General features: G+C 42.0%; 1 protein-coding gene across 3 annotated transcripts in view; it reads left to right on the top strand.

Annotated features, from left to right (window-relative positions):
* Positions 1–457: 457 nt before the first annotated feature.
* Positions 458–13,442, top strand: part of RIMKLB (ribosomal modification protein rimK like family member B) — a 170,574-nt gene continuing 157,589 nt past the window's right edge. Inside the window, exons 1-2 of one of the 3 annotated variants that reach the window (XM_035707132.2) lie at positions 458–917; positions 2,249–2,338. The gene's annotated coding sequence lies outside the window, so the exon portion shown is untranslated. Of the gene's footprint in view, positions 918–2,248; positions 2,339–2,476; positions 2,627–13,442 lie in introns of those variants that run through there. The other 2 variants (XM_049102415.1, XM_035707133.2) reach the window with 2 other exon arrangements.

Here is a 13,442-nt window from a genome sequence, read left to right as displayed (position 1 = left end):
TAATTTGTAAGAGAGCTTTGTACATTAGAGAAAACATCCATTTCTGTGATAATGTATTTTTCCCTTTTGATTTTGTTTTTTCTGTGCTCGTTTCAGCAGCACATATACTAAAATTGATTTTGTTTTTTCTTCCCCTTAGGAGAAATGTTAATTTTATGTAGTCACATATATAAATTTCTAGTTCTATATCATGCTGCGAAAGGTAATTTGTGTATCGGAACTATGCTATTGTGAATTATAATTTGAATTGTCATCAATATATATTTGGTCTTCATCCATATTTCTAGCACAGAGCTTCTAAAACCCTTGGAATTTCCTAAGTGGCTGGAGGGATGAAGGATTAAAGCCTCTTTTGTTATGTTAATGAGGTAATTTTTGTAATGCCCCAAGTCACTTAAGAAAGAGGGGTGGTTGCCAGGGGAACTGACCACGTGGTTAGAGGGTTGGAACTTCCAGTTCCAAGTTCCAGGAGGGGAGAGGAACTGGAGGTTAAATGGATCACCAGTGGCCAATAACTTAATCCATCATTGCTGAAGCACCGGAGCCATCATTCTTAAAAACTAAAGGGACAGGGTTTGAACAACTTCAGGGATGGTGAACAGCTGGAGATTTCAGGAGAGCTTTGTGCTTGGGGAGGGTGTGGAAGCTCCCATCATTTCCCCACACTTTGCTTAATGTATCTATTCTGATTGTTCCTGAGTTATATCCTTTTATAAGAAGCTGGCACTCTAGGAAGTAAAATGTTTCACTGAGTTCTATGAGGCCCTCTAGCAAATTAAACCCTGGGAGTGTTGTAGGAGCCTCTGATTTATAACCAGTTGGTCAAAAACACAGGTGATAGCCTGAACTTGTGATTGCCATCCTATTGCAGGGAGTTGCTGGAAACTTCAGTTTGTAGCTGGTCAGTCAAGACACAGGTAATGAACCTGCCATTGGTGTCTGAAGGCAGGGATTGGGGTATGGGAGGTGTGTGACAATCTTCGTTAGACTGAGACCTTATTATGTGGAATCTGATGCTATCTCCCAGTAAATAGTGTCAGAAATGACACCAGCTGGTGTCCTAAGCATTGCTTTGTGGTGTATGTGGGTGTCACCTTCCTTTCCTATTGGAATTGGGCCCAGAACCTCATTTAGGTACCCACAAAATGGTGGCCAGTCCACGTCACAAAACTAGCTGAAACCTAAGTCAGCTCCTACTTATAAGAAAGACATGCTCCGTTGTGGGTTTTTTTTTTTTTAAGATTTTTATTTATTTATTCATGAGAAACACACAGAGAGAAAGAGGCACAGACAGAGGCACAGGCAGAGGGAGAAGCAGGCTCCATGCAGGGAGCCTGACGTGGGACTCGATCCCAGGTCCCCAGGATCACACCCTGGGCCGAAGGGAGTGCTAAACCTCTGAGCCACCCGACATGCTCTATTGTTAAAGAAACATAACAGACTAATCACTCTCCTCCCCGCTCAGCTTTAGCTCACCTTGCCCTAGAAAATAGCTTTATAAGGAAATCCCTGACATCCTAGTTAATCATGCCACGTTTTCAAGTTGTGGCTTCTAAATGACTTATAAAACTCACTCTTGGCCAAACATCCCTGAGAAGAGTGCTTCATTGCTTATGAGGGACCATACTCCCCTAGTACTGGATGATTTTCCCTTGAGTGAAGGACATCAAACTTGTTTGTTTTACTTTCATCTTTAACGATGCTTATTAAGGGACTCCTGGGTGGCTCAGTGGCTGAGTGTCTGCCTTTAGCTCAAGTCCCACATCAGGCTCCCTACAGGGAGCCTGCTTTTCCCTTTGTCTGTGTCTCTGCCTCTCTGTGTGTTTCTCATGAATAAATAAAATCTTAAAAACAAAAACAAAACAATGTATATTAAGACTCTTACCTCTTCCAGAGTATAAATATATTCACTCAGGGCCCCTGGATGGCTCAGTGGTTGAGCATCTTCCTTTGGCTCAGGTAGTGATCCCAGGGTCCTGGGATCAAGTCCCACATAAGCCTCTGCTCAGCGGGGAGCCTGCTTCTCCCTCTCCCTATGTCTGTGTGTCTCATAAATAAATAAAATCTTAAAATATATATCTATAGATATATATTCACTCATCTCCACCTCCTCCCACCCAAGATGGGGGGAGAGAGTTGACAAGAAAAACCAAGTAGACTCACCATGCTCTACAGCTATAGGGGCCCACTTGGGATTGTGATCTTAAATTCATAGTCTTTAATCTACCTTTTGTGTGGCCTTCTCCAGTTACACTGAGCTGCTAAGGTGTAGGCACGGAGAGTGCAGATGGGGTTTTAGCAGATGACAGCAATAAAGTGAGGAGCAAAATAGTTTCAGGTGAGTCGGAGTCTGAGCTGGATAAGAAAGAAAATAGGGCTGGTGGGTTGGGAAAAGTCAGAAAGGTCAACCAGCTAGAAATCTTGATAAGATCATTAAATAGGTCTCGTGGGTGTATTTAAACAATCAAGCTTGAAGAATGGTATGCTATAATCAGAAACAGGATGGATTAACTATTTTGAAAGCAAAGTACCTACAATTGATAACATAGCTGAGGGTGTGACCCAGGAAGTCTGTGGTGAGTTCCAGTAAAACATAGAAAGGAGGAGGAGGTCAAGTAACTAAGAGGTAAGCCCCATGACTGTCTTGCTGTTTTCTTGGTGTTCTTAATAAGTTTCAGAATTTTCCTTGGTGTTCTCACATGTTTCTTTTCATAGATGAACTTTGGAATAATTTTATGGGATTCTGAAAGGTCTGTTAGGATTTTCAAAATGTCTGGGGCGCCTGGGTGGCTCAGTGGTTGGGCATCTGCCTTTGGCTCAGGGCGATTCCCAGGTCCTGGGATCGAGTCCCACATCAGGCTTGTCTCAGGGAGCCTGCTTCTCCCTCTGCCTGTGTCTGTGCCTATCTGTGTCTCTTAATAAAATCTTAAAAAATTTTTTTTCGAAATGTCACCGTTGAGGCTGTAAATGGCAGATGAAAAAAGGCAACTTTTCCTCTATTCTCCAAAAATGTGGTCCTGTGTCCATTTCTTCCCAGCCAAGTTTCTTAAAATTATTTTATTTACCTATCTTTTGCTCCTCAACTCCTTCAGAAAACCTATGCTAAGGACAGGTAAACTCTCTTCAATTTTTATCTTCACGTATTTGCAGAGATTTAGTAAAACCAATTTGGGAGATAGCAGTGACTAAAACAGAACTCACCTTGGCTTTCATGTGCTCAAATACTAGTTTACTCCTTTGATAAAAAACACACTTCTCATAAGATCTCATCCATGTCCATGGCTTCAACTATAATCAGAGGTGATGGTCATAAGATACTAACAATGGATATCACCCAAGCGCCAACTAAATCGGAACAGGGCACCAGCCAATCAGACAGCTAGCCTGGTTGCACTGTTATGTTGGCTGAATATCAGCCCAACCTACAATATTAAATACTATATGATATTATGATGTCTGATAGTTAAGAGAACAACTGGAACGTCCAGACTGCTCAAGTTCTAGCTCTTAGTTCCTGCTGTGTGACCAAGGGCAAGTTACTTTACCTGTTCCACTTTCTTCCTCTAAATGGGGATAGTGGAATCACTATCATGGGGTTGCTAGGAGAATCAAATGAGATATACATGGAAAGCATTTAGAACAGCCTGGGATATAATAAGCACTCAAAAAATGAAAGCTATTATTATTTGGTATTTTACAACTATGTCTCTAATCCTGACTCCCTGCTCCCACCCCAGCTTCAAAGTTATAGATGAAGTGGCTTTCTTCTGCTCCCAACTATACCATGGATGCTTGGGAAACCTACAAGTCTCAGTATAATTAGTAGAGGCAGCTTTGTAAACAAATCGGGGAAATGAATTTTATATGCCCTTGATTATAGGTACTAGGTTGAATGGGGAAAAATAATACAAACAGTAAATATAATAAGGTACTTTTCATATACTGGGTACTGTTAAAAGTTGGTCATGTATATGGACCGATTTAATGTTAGCAGCTGTCCCATCAAATAAGTCCTATTACTATTCCCACTTTGTAAATAAGAAAGCGAGCACAGAAAGTTCACATGATTTGACCAAGGTCACATACCTATTAAGTTTTAAACGTCTCTGCTTCCAGAGTTTAAGTTCCTTGTCATGCCACTATACTGCCTCACCAAAGAGGAAGCAGTTATTTGTGACAAAAAGAGCATTTCTTATAACTTTCTCTACATATCAGATCTATTTCCCACTGGGTACCAAAGAAAGATTAACAGTAACTCGAAGTAAGATTATGGGACAGATGAGCCATCCTAGGACAGGATACAATTCTGAGCTTAAGCTGTTATTGCCATATAAGTCATTGCTGTATTTAAAGTATATATTTACAAAATCTCATCTTTGAGTGAGCCAAGGTGAAAATATTTCATTAAGAATAATATTATAACTTTTTTTAAAAAAAGATTTTATTTATTTATTTGAGAGAGAGAGAGAGAGAAAGAGAGCAACAGTGGCAGGGAGGGGGAGAGGGAGCGAAGCAGGGAGCCAGATGTGGGGCTCGGTCCCAGGACCCCGAGATCATGACCGGAGCTGAAGGCAGATGCTCAACTAACTGAGCCACCCATGTGCCCCTGTAACTTTCTTAGGAAAAAAAACAAGTGTGAGAGCTTGTACTCTAAGTAGATGATCACCACAGGTTCCTCTAATTTTGTCATTCTATTCTTGACGGATTTTGTGTTTTTAAGACTCTGGTTCAACTTTACCAATCTTTATGAAGGCCCTTGCAAATTTCTGTAGCTCACTGGTTTCAACATTCTTTATCCCTCTTGGCTTAATTTTGGGTTTGGATCTCATCTCCGATAAAGGGTACATGAAGGCCTCATGGGATTTAAATCAGAAGGAAAAAGAAACCAAATTTCACGGACCATGACAGCTTTAAAACCCTAGGGGAAGATTTTTATTTGATTAACACTCAAAGGTGGTTATTTGTGCTGTGCAGATTTCATGGTCCAAAGATTAGAACAGCTTGCTATGCATCAACCTAGCCAGGCTTTGTACCTATCTCTCCAATGGTGTGTGACTTCAGACAAGTTCTGTCCTGAGCTGGCCTTTCTACAGCTAACCTGTCCAGATCCTGATAATCACACCTTCCCCTTTCCTCTCAGCCACATGTGGGATAGCTCCTGAGCTGTTAGCATCCCCAGGACACGTTACTGTCTCTTTTTGGCTCCCTTAAGCCCTATTCTCACCTTGTAAATAGTGAAAGTATGGCATCTGTTGCTTCCAGGATTCTGACCATTTTTATGAAATCAATGGGAAATATATTCTTGATTTTCCCAGGTTTGTGGGCATTGGCAATATTCGGTAATTGTTTTTTGTGAACCACCACATGGATGCATGTATTAGTTTGTTGTTTTGGCTTAGAAAATCAGGAATAAAGGAGACACCAGCCCTCAACTTGGACACCTGTATGGAATGGGACCTAAGTATGCCTCTTGTATACCCAACTGTGCAGTGCTAGCAACCAGATCCTGTCTTTGGGTCACATGCTAGACTCGGAAAAAGGTGGGCAATTCCTCAAGCATCTACTTTTTTTCATTTTTATTGGAGTTGGATGCTGGTTTGTGAGCTAGAAATTTCAGTGAGGGTATATCTGAATAGAGGGAGGTTGTTGGAGAGAGAATCTAAAGGAATTATTAACTGTCACTATAGTAGCTTTAAGAGGAGGGGGCAGTCTTCAAAGCTTGGATTGGAGGTAGGGGAGACATACCAAGAAGCAAACCAGTCAACTTCTCTAGCTTGGATTTTCTATTAGTACTTGATGCTTTTACTTTATGCTACAACTTGTCAAGTATCTTACACTAGGGGCACCTGGGTGGCTCAGCGGTTGAGCATCTGCCTTCGATTCAGGGCATGATCCTGGGTCTGGGGATCTAGTCCCACATTGGGCTCCCTGCGAGGAGCCTGCTTCTCCCTCTGCCTGTGTCTCTGCCTCTCTCTCAGTGTCTCTCATGAATAAATAAATAAATTCTTTAAAAAAACCAAACATATCTTAGACAAGCTGGTGGATGGTGTGTAGATCTTCCTGGGCTTTTGACAAATGCACAGAGGTTTGACCAAGTTCATAGGATAAAGCCATTGGATAGTTCCTAGGGTAAAGCCAGAGCCAAAGGATAGCTGCTGAAAAATGGTATAGTCTTAGAGGAGTAAATTATTCTATGGGATTTCTGTGAAGGTAAGGTTGGTGAGCCAATCATATTCTTTGAGAGATAAATGGCAGAGACACTCTCCCAGGGTCTGACTAGTCATTAAGAAGAAGACTTGCACAGTATTTTTTAGAATAATGATCTAAAAGGAGAGCCATATGGGAGATTATATTGCCAAGTAAGCAACAGAGGTAGAATAATCTAGTCTTAAAATAATAAGGAAAACTGCCTCCTTATATCTTCTTCAAAATTCAAACCCCTAATGAGGGACATGTTTGTACAGTTTTCTTTTTTTTTTTTTTTTTTTTAAGATTTTATTTATTCATGAGAGAGGCAGAGAGAGGCAGAGACATAGGCAGAGGGAGAAGCAGGCTCCCTGCTGGGAGCCCGATACAGGACCCGATCCCAGAACCCCAGGATCATGACCTGAACCGAAGGCAGATGCTCAATCACTGTGCCACCCAGGTGCCTGTTCGTACAGTTTTCCCAGCTGTATCCCAAATTACATTTCCATGGAGAGTCACATGCTTCCTACGAACATCCTTATACCACAAGGTAATAAACTTCTCAGCCTTCAGTAAAGAGTTATATATCACTTCAAGGCATTTTTTTCCCGCAGGGAAACAAGTTATCCCCTATATGATAAATAAAGAATAATAAGACCATGCTGAAATATAGGTCAACTTCCTTTGCACCAGCCTTAGAGTTCATGCACAAAAATTTTTTTTTCATGCACAAAATTAAAAAGGTATTGCAAATCATAGAAACCGAGTCTTCTAAGGAAATAATAAAACCATGTAAGAATGGAAAGATATTCCATTCTTCTCTGTTTTTTGTTTTTTAACAGGAAGAAAACAAATTTAATTTTATATGTATAGGAGCCCTGTAAAAATATAAGACTCAAAGAAGTGACCAAAGAAGGAAGCTTTTAGAAAGAAACACAAATTTATAAAAAATTGGCAAGACAAAGGGGTTTGGGTTTGGAGTAGTAAATTGTTGCATAAGTAAAAGTTTTATTTATATAGCCTTCTTGGCCCTGTATTCCCTCTCTCTGGTGAGCAGGATGCCTTCTACTCTCCCAGTACAAGGGAGGTAACTTTCACATGGGAGATTTATGTACTGCTTCCAGGAGGACAAAGGAGGGTCAGAGCGTCCTCCTTGCATCAGCTTTTTCTCAAGTACCTTTGATTCACAATAATCAGTATGAGGCATACTTGGAGGTGGTATATTCTGTTCTCCTTCAACCCGAAAACGTTAAACTTGAGAATGACAAGCGTCTACCACCTATGTTTGATAAAACAAGAGACTCTGTCAGGGATTAAAGGAAATACCCAGGGCAGTATATGACTGGGGTGGGGGGTGAGAGCATCCTCAGGTTCACCAACTAGATTCACTCATGGACTTGGGAAAGAGGCATGTATAAGGTACGATCATGAGTGATGGATCAAGGAGATCACTAGGAACTATCTTAAGACCTGCTATGTTGTGGCGTGCTTTACATTCTTTTATGAGGTGATCAGTCAAGTGCAGCCATAAGAGGAGACTGAGATACTCAGGAAAAATTTATTATATTCACAGGTTCTAGAGACAGGAGGCACAGCATGCCATACAGGGCCACATGAAAGAACATCAGAGTGGTCAGTGAGCAGAAGCCTGGAGGGAGCAGAACGTTTAGGGGAGAGCATTGGAGTTTTCAGGGGGAAAGGCAAGGCAGAGTAGGGTAAATAGGACTATCTAGCTTGATTAATTTTGTTGGGCTCTAACCTATAGTGGTGGTCTCTACTTGCCTGGTGCCTGGTCCTGGGATGAAAAAGGGAGAAGGGGATCCCTGGGTGGCGCAGCGGTTTGGCGCCTGCCTTTGGCCCCGGGGCGCGATCCTGGAGACCCGGGATCGAATCCCACGTCGGGCTCCCGGTGCATGGAGCCTGCTTCTCCCTCTGCCTCTCTCTCTCTCTCTCTCTCTCTCTCTCTCTCTCTCTGTGTGTGTGTGTGTGTGTGTGTGTGTGAGACTATCATAAAAAAAAAAAAAAAGAAAAAGGGAGAAGAATTTTGCTTCCTGGGGATATCGGCCAAATAAGGAGGTATGGCTATGGATTTGTTAGTTTGCACATCAAGGACATGCTGAGTCCTTGCTATCTCTACGACTGAAGGTGGTTGTGTTGTTTTTTTAATTTAATTTAATTTTTAAAAAATTTTTTAAATTTTATATATTTTTTAAAGATTTTATTTATTCATTCATGAGAGACACAGAGAGACAGAGAGAGAGAGAGAGGCAGAGACACAGGCAGAGGGAGAAGCAGGCTCCATGCAGGGAGCCCGATGCCGGACTCGATCCCCGGTTTCCAGGACCACACCCTGGGCCAAAGGCAGCGCTAAACGGCTGAGCCACCTGGGCTTCCCTAATTTTAATTTTTTTAAGTAATCTCTATGCCCAACATGTGACTCAGACTCTATCAACTGAGCCAGCCAGATGACCGTTTCTAAGGTGTCAAAATATCATAATATACAGAAAAAGCTTTAAAATATGTACAGCACAGGGGATTCTACTATGTATCAGTTGCATATATGTAACATTAAATTTATACATAAGTAACTTTGGCCAATTGGCACATTATATTTTGTTGGTATTTACTTAAACATTTGTTTATGTTGCTTTTCAGCAGTTTGGCAGTGGGTAGCTGAGTATTTTAGAGGTGTTTGCTTTTAGATCTTAAATGGTTTTTAGACCTTTGAAAAGTTTATAAGGCCTAGGGTAGCTCAGACTCCAGGTCATAACCTAGTTTACCAAATCACCTGATGTCTTTTTTTTTTTTTTTTTTTAAGATTTTATTTATTTATTCAAGAAACAGAGAGGCAGAGACACAGGCAGAGGGAGAAGCAGGCTCCATGCTGGAAGCTGGACGTGGGACTCGATCCCGGGTCTCCAAGATCATGCCCTGGGCCGAAGGCAGCACTAAACTGCTGAGCCACTCGGGGTTGCCCTACCTGATGTCTTTTAATCTACCTTCACATTTTTCAGGAGTGATGGCTTGTGGTGGTGATCTCAAGTTTTGATGGGTATCATATCAGCCCTCCACTCAGTAAGACCAGGCAAATTCACCCTTGACTAATGTACTGTGCAAACCTTGGCCTGCTATAATACCAAGCATCAACTGATCTGAAACACTACAGAAAAGATAAAGCCATCCTGCCCCCCATCAAAACAGAAGATATTATTTGTGCCTCCCAGGCAAGAGAAGTAGCCTGATTGCAGGCAATCTCAGAAGAATTAAGAATCTGCTGATTAGTTTGACCTGTAGCTCTGCTTAAGATGCAATCAATTGGGCCCCTGGGTGGCTCGGTTGAGTGTCCAACTCGTGATTTCAGCTCAGGTCGTGATCTTAGGGTCATGAGATTGAGCCCCATGTCAGGCTCTGTGCTAAGTGTGGAGCTTGCTTGGGATTCTCTCTCTGTCTCTGCCCCTGTCCCCCTCCCCCTACAATGTGCACACAAGTGCACACTCTCTCATAAAAAAATCAGTCAGAACACCACGAATCAGGGTGTACCATGTTTCAGGTTATTTTCTAAAAACAATAATGGACAAAAGAATACAAATCCTATAATTCCCTCTCATACTGTCAAACTTTATGAAAGAACAATTTCCTACTATTGCTCCCAATCCCCAATTCTTCCCTGCTTATTGTTTCTTCACCCTGATGTATCCACCTTTTCACTGAAGCCCTGTTGTTCACCTTTACATCATTAAATCCAATCAGTGCTTATTTTTTTTTTTTTAAGATTTTATCTACCTAATCATGAGAGACACACAGAGAGGCAGAGACATAGGCAGAGGGAGAAGCAGGCTCCCCACAAGGAGCCGGATGCCAGACTCAATCCCCACCCTGGGATTACGCCCTGAGCTGAAGGTAGTTGCTCAACCGCTGAGCCACCCAGGTGACCCAGTACTTATTATCTTATCTGCTTCTAACCACTCCTTTGTGAAAATTCCCTACTCCTTTGCCTCCATGGATGCTGCTCCCTTGGTTTCCCCCCTTTTTTCCCCTGGATGTCTCTTTTGAGACCCATTCTTAGATTCTTCTTTCCCTTTCTACACCTTACCTGTCTGTGATCCCCAGTTATCCCTCTCATTTCTTTGCATTTAATATCTTTTCTTCTTGGGGACCTCCTATACATGCATTAATTCATTTAAGAAGGCACGAGCCTGGAGTGCCTGGGTGATTCAGTCAGTTAAGCATCTGCCTTTGGCTCAGGTCATGATCCCAGGGTCCTTGGATCAAGCCTTGCACTTGCTCCCTGCTCAGCGGGAAGCTTGCTTCTCCTTCTCCCTTTGCATGCTCCTCTCTCTGCTTGTGCTCTCTCTCTCTGTCAAGTAAATAAATAAAATCTTTTAAAAAAGAATATACATATAAATATATAAATATATATATATATGGGGACACCTGGGTTGCTCAGTGGTTGCCTTCAGTTCAGGGCGTGATCCTGGGGTCCTAGGATGGAGTCCCACATTGGGCTCCCTGCATGGAGCCTGCTTCTCCCTCTGCCTATGTTTCTGCCTCTCTCTCTGTGTTTCTCATGAATAAATAAATAATCTTAAAAAATATATATATGTGAGAGCATAAGGCTGATGACTACCAAATCTATTTTTCCAACCGACATCTATTATTTACAACCATTTTCCTGCTGTTATGCCTCAACGTAAACCTGTAGTCCTCAAGAAACAACAGATGTTGGCAAGGATGCAGAGACAAGGGAACCCTCTTACACTGTTGGTGGGAATGCAAATTGCAGCCACTCTGGAAAACAGTATGGATGTTCCTCCAAAAGTTAAAAGTAGAGCTACCAACAACTCAGCAATTGCACTACTAGGTATTTACTCCAAAGATACAAATGTAGGGATCTGATGGGACACCTGCACCCCAATATTTATAGCAGCGATGCCCACAATAACCAAACTATGGAAAGAGCCCAGATGTCTATCAACAGATAAATGAATAAAGATGTGTTGTATATACACAGTGGAATATTACTCAGCCACCAAAAAGAATGAAATCTTGCCACTTGCAACGATATGGATGGAACTAGAGAGTTTTATGCTAAATGAAATAATTCAAAGAAAGACGATTATCATATGATTTCACTCATGTGGAATTTAAGAAACAAAACATGAACATAGGGGAAGGGAAGGAAAAGAAAATAAGATGAAAATAGAGAGGGAGAGGGCCCCTGGGTGACTCATGGTTGAACATCTGCCTTTGGCTCAGGGCATGAGCCTGGAGTCCTAGGATCGAGTCCCATATTGGGCTCCCTGCAGGGAGCCTGCTTCTCCCTCTGCCTGTGTCTCTCATGTGTCTCTCCCTGTGTCTCTCAGGAATAAGTAAATAAAATCATAAAGAAAAGAATAGGGAGGTAAACCATAAGAGATGCTGAACTCTAGGAAACAAAAAATGAGGGTTGCTGGATGGGAGGTGGTGGGGGGATGTGGTAACTGAGAGATGGGCATGAGAGGGCATGTGATGTAATGAGCACTGGGTGTTAAACACGCAACTGATGAATCACCCCTCAACCACACCTCTTCCACAACTAATTAGCTAAGGCAGAGGCCACTCCTTAATATTCACCAGTGCCCTCCCTCATCCATGACTCTAGTCCTGCCTTAAAGTCTTCATCCATTTTATCCAGGCCTAACTGCTGTAGTATTTTAAGAAACCTTCCAGTCTCCAGTGGATCCTGTCTAATTCATCCTTCCAGCCCACTGCCAGAATGTTCCTAAATGGCAAGATGTATCAAGTTAGGCACCCCCCCTTGGAAAAAAAAGCCTTCTGGATATTCTCCATAGCCTTTAGTTTTAAAATTAAACTCCTCAACTTAAGACAAGGGTTTTCATGATCAGGCTTCTGCTGATAGAGGAACTCAGCTTTATCTCCAATCACCTTGTTCTCCCACTGCTGAGTCACACCAATTTATACCTTCTGCACTCCTTAAACCTCTCCATCTTTAAACGTGCTATTCTTCCTGCCAAGTGTATCCTTATCACTTTTCACTCCTAACTTCTTTTTTTTTTCTTAATGATTTTATTTATTTATTCATGAGAGACACACAGAGAGAGGCATAGGCAGAGGGAGAAGCAGGCTCCCCATGGGAAGTCCGATGTGGGACTTGATCCCAGGACCTCAGAATCATGACCTGAGCCAAAGGCAGATACTCAACCACTGAGCCACCCAGGTGCCCCTCACTCCTAACTTCTTTTAATGTAAGCAAGAAGACTGGGAGGAGGCATAAGTGGAGCTCTGGAAGGATAGTAATGTTCTACTTCTGGATCTTGGTGTTTGTCATACATTCATGAAAATTTTCAGAGTGTCATTTGTGATTCATGCACTTTTCTCTATGTGCATAATATTTACATTTTTAAAAATATTTAAAACTTAAAAATATTAAGATCCTGGCTATTCTGTTCTGGGAAGCCTTCTTTGGAACTTTAAACTAATTAAAACAACTTCCTCCACATGTCAGCGTGTTTGAGTCAAATTGTATGTAATTGTGGATTGGTAGCCTCTCTTTTCTAGGACTTTTTTTTATTTTTTTTAAGATTTTATTTATTTATTCATGAGAGACAGAGAGAGAGAGAGGCAGAGACACAGGCAGAGGGAGAAGCAGACTCCACGCAGGGAGCCCAATGCAGGACTCCATCCCGGGACTCCAGGATCATGCCCTGGGCCGAAGGCAGGTGCTAAACCACTGAGCCACCCAGGGATTCCCTCTAGGAGCTTTTTAAGGGTAAAGACTATTTCTCATTAACCTTGTAGCATGATCACCCACCACAGTGTTTGACAAAATAGTAGGTGCTCAAAAGATAGATGATACAGAAACAGATGACTCTTCTCCTTCTGCTTTGAAGGAGACATGGCCACCCTGACCAGTCATAGTCAATAGAAAATGGAGCTCGATTCCAGAGTTTTGAGACAGAGCTCTGTTCCTACCAAAATCAGTGATTTTTACTAGACTACTGAAGAGTTAAGCTAAGATTGAGTAGAGGAGAATCAAGATGGAAATATTGAGAATGAGTAGACACAGATTCAAAGCCTAGAACAACAGAGATTAGAACTGAGATGATTCAATGACACTGAATTTAGAGCACAGACAGGACAGAAATAAGCCAAGGGGGTCCTGGTAATGGTGAGAAACACAAGCTGGCGTTGGGCTTTGAGTGTAGAATTAAAGTGTTACTCCTGCATGAGTCATGCTGGCTTATGGGATCATTGGA

The sequence above is a fragment of the Canis lupus genome, chromosome 27 (genome assembly GCF_003254725.2).
Source record: "Canis lupus dingo isolate Sandy chromosome 27, ASM325472v2, whole genome shotgun sequence".
Classification (NCBI taxonomy): Eukaryota; Metazoa; Chordata; class Mammalia; order Carnivora; family Canidae; genus Canis; species Canis lupus.
This window is presented reverse-complemented; position numbering and strand designations above follow the sequence as displayed.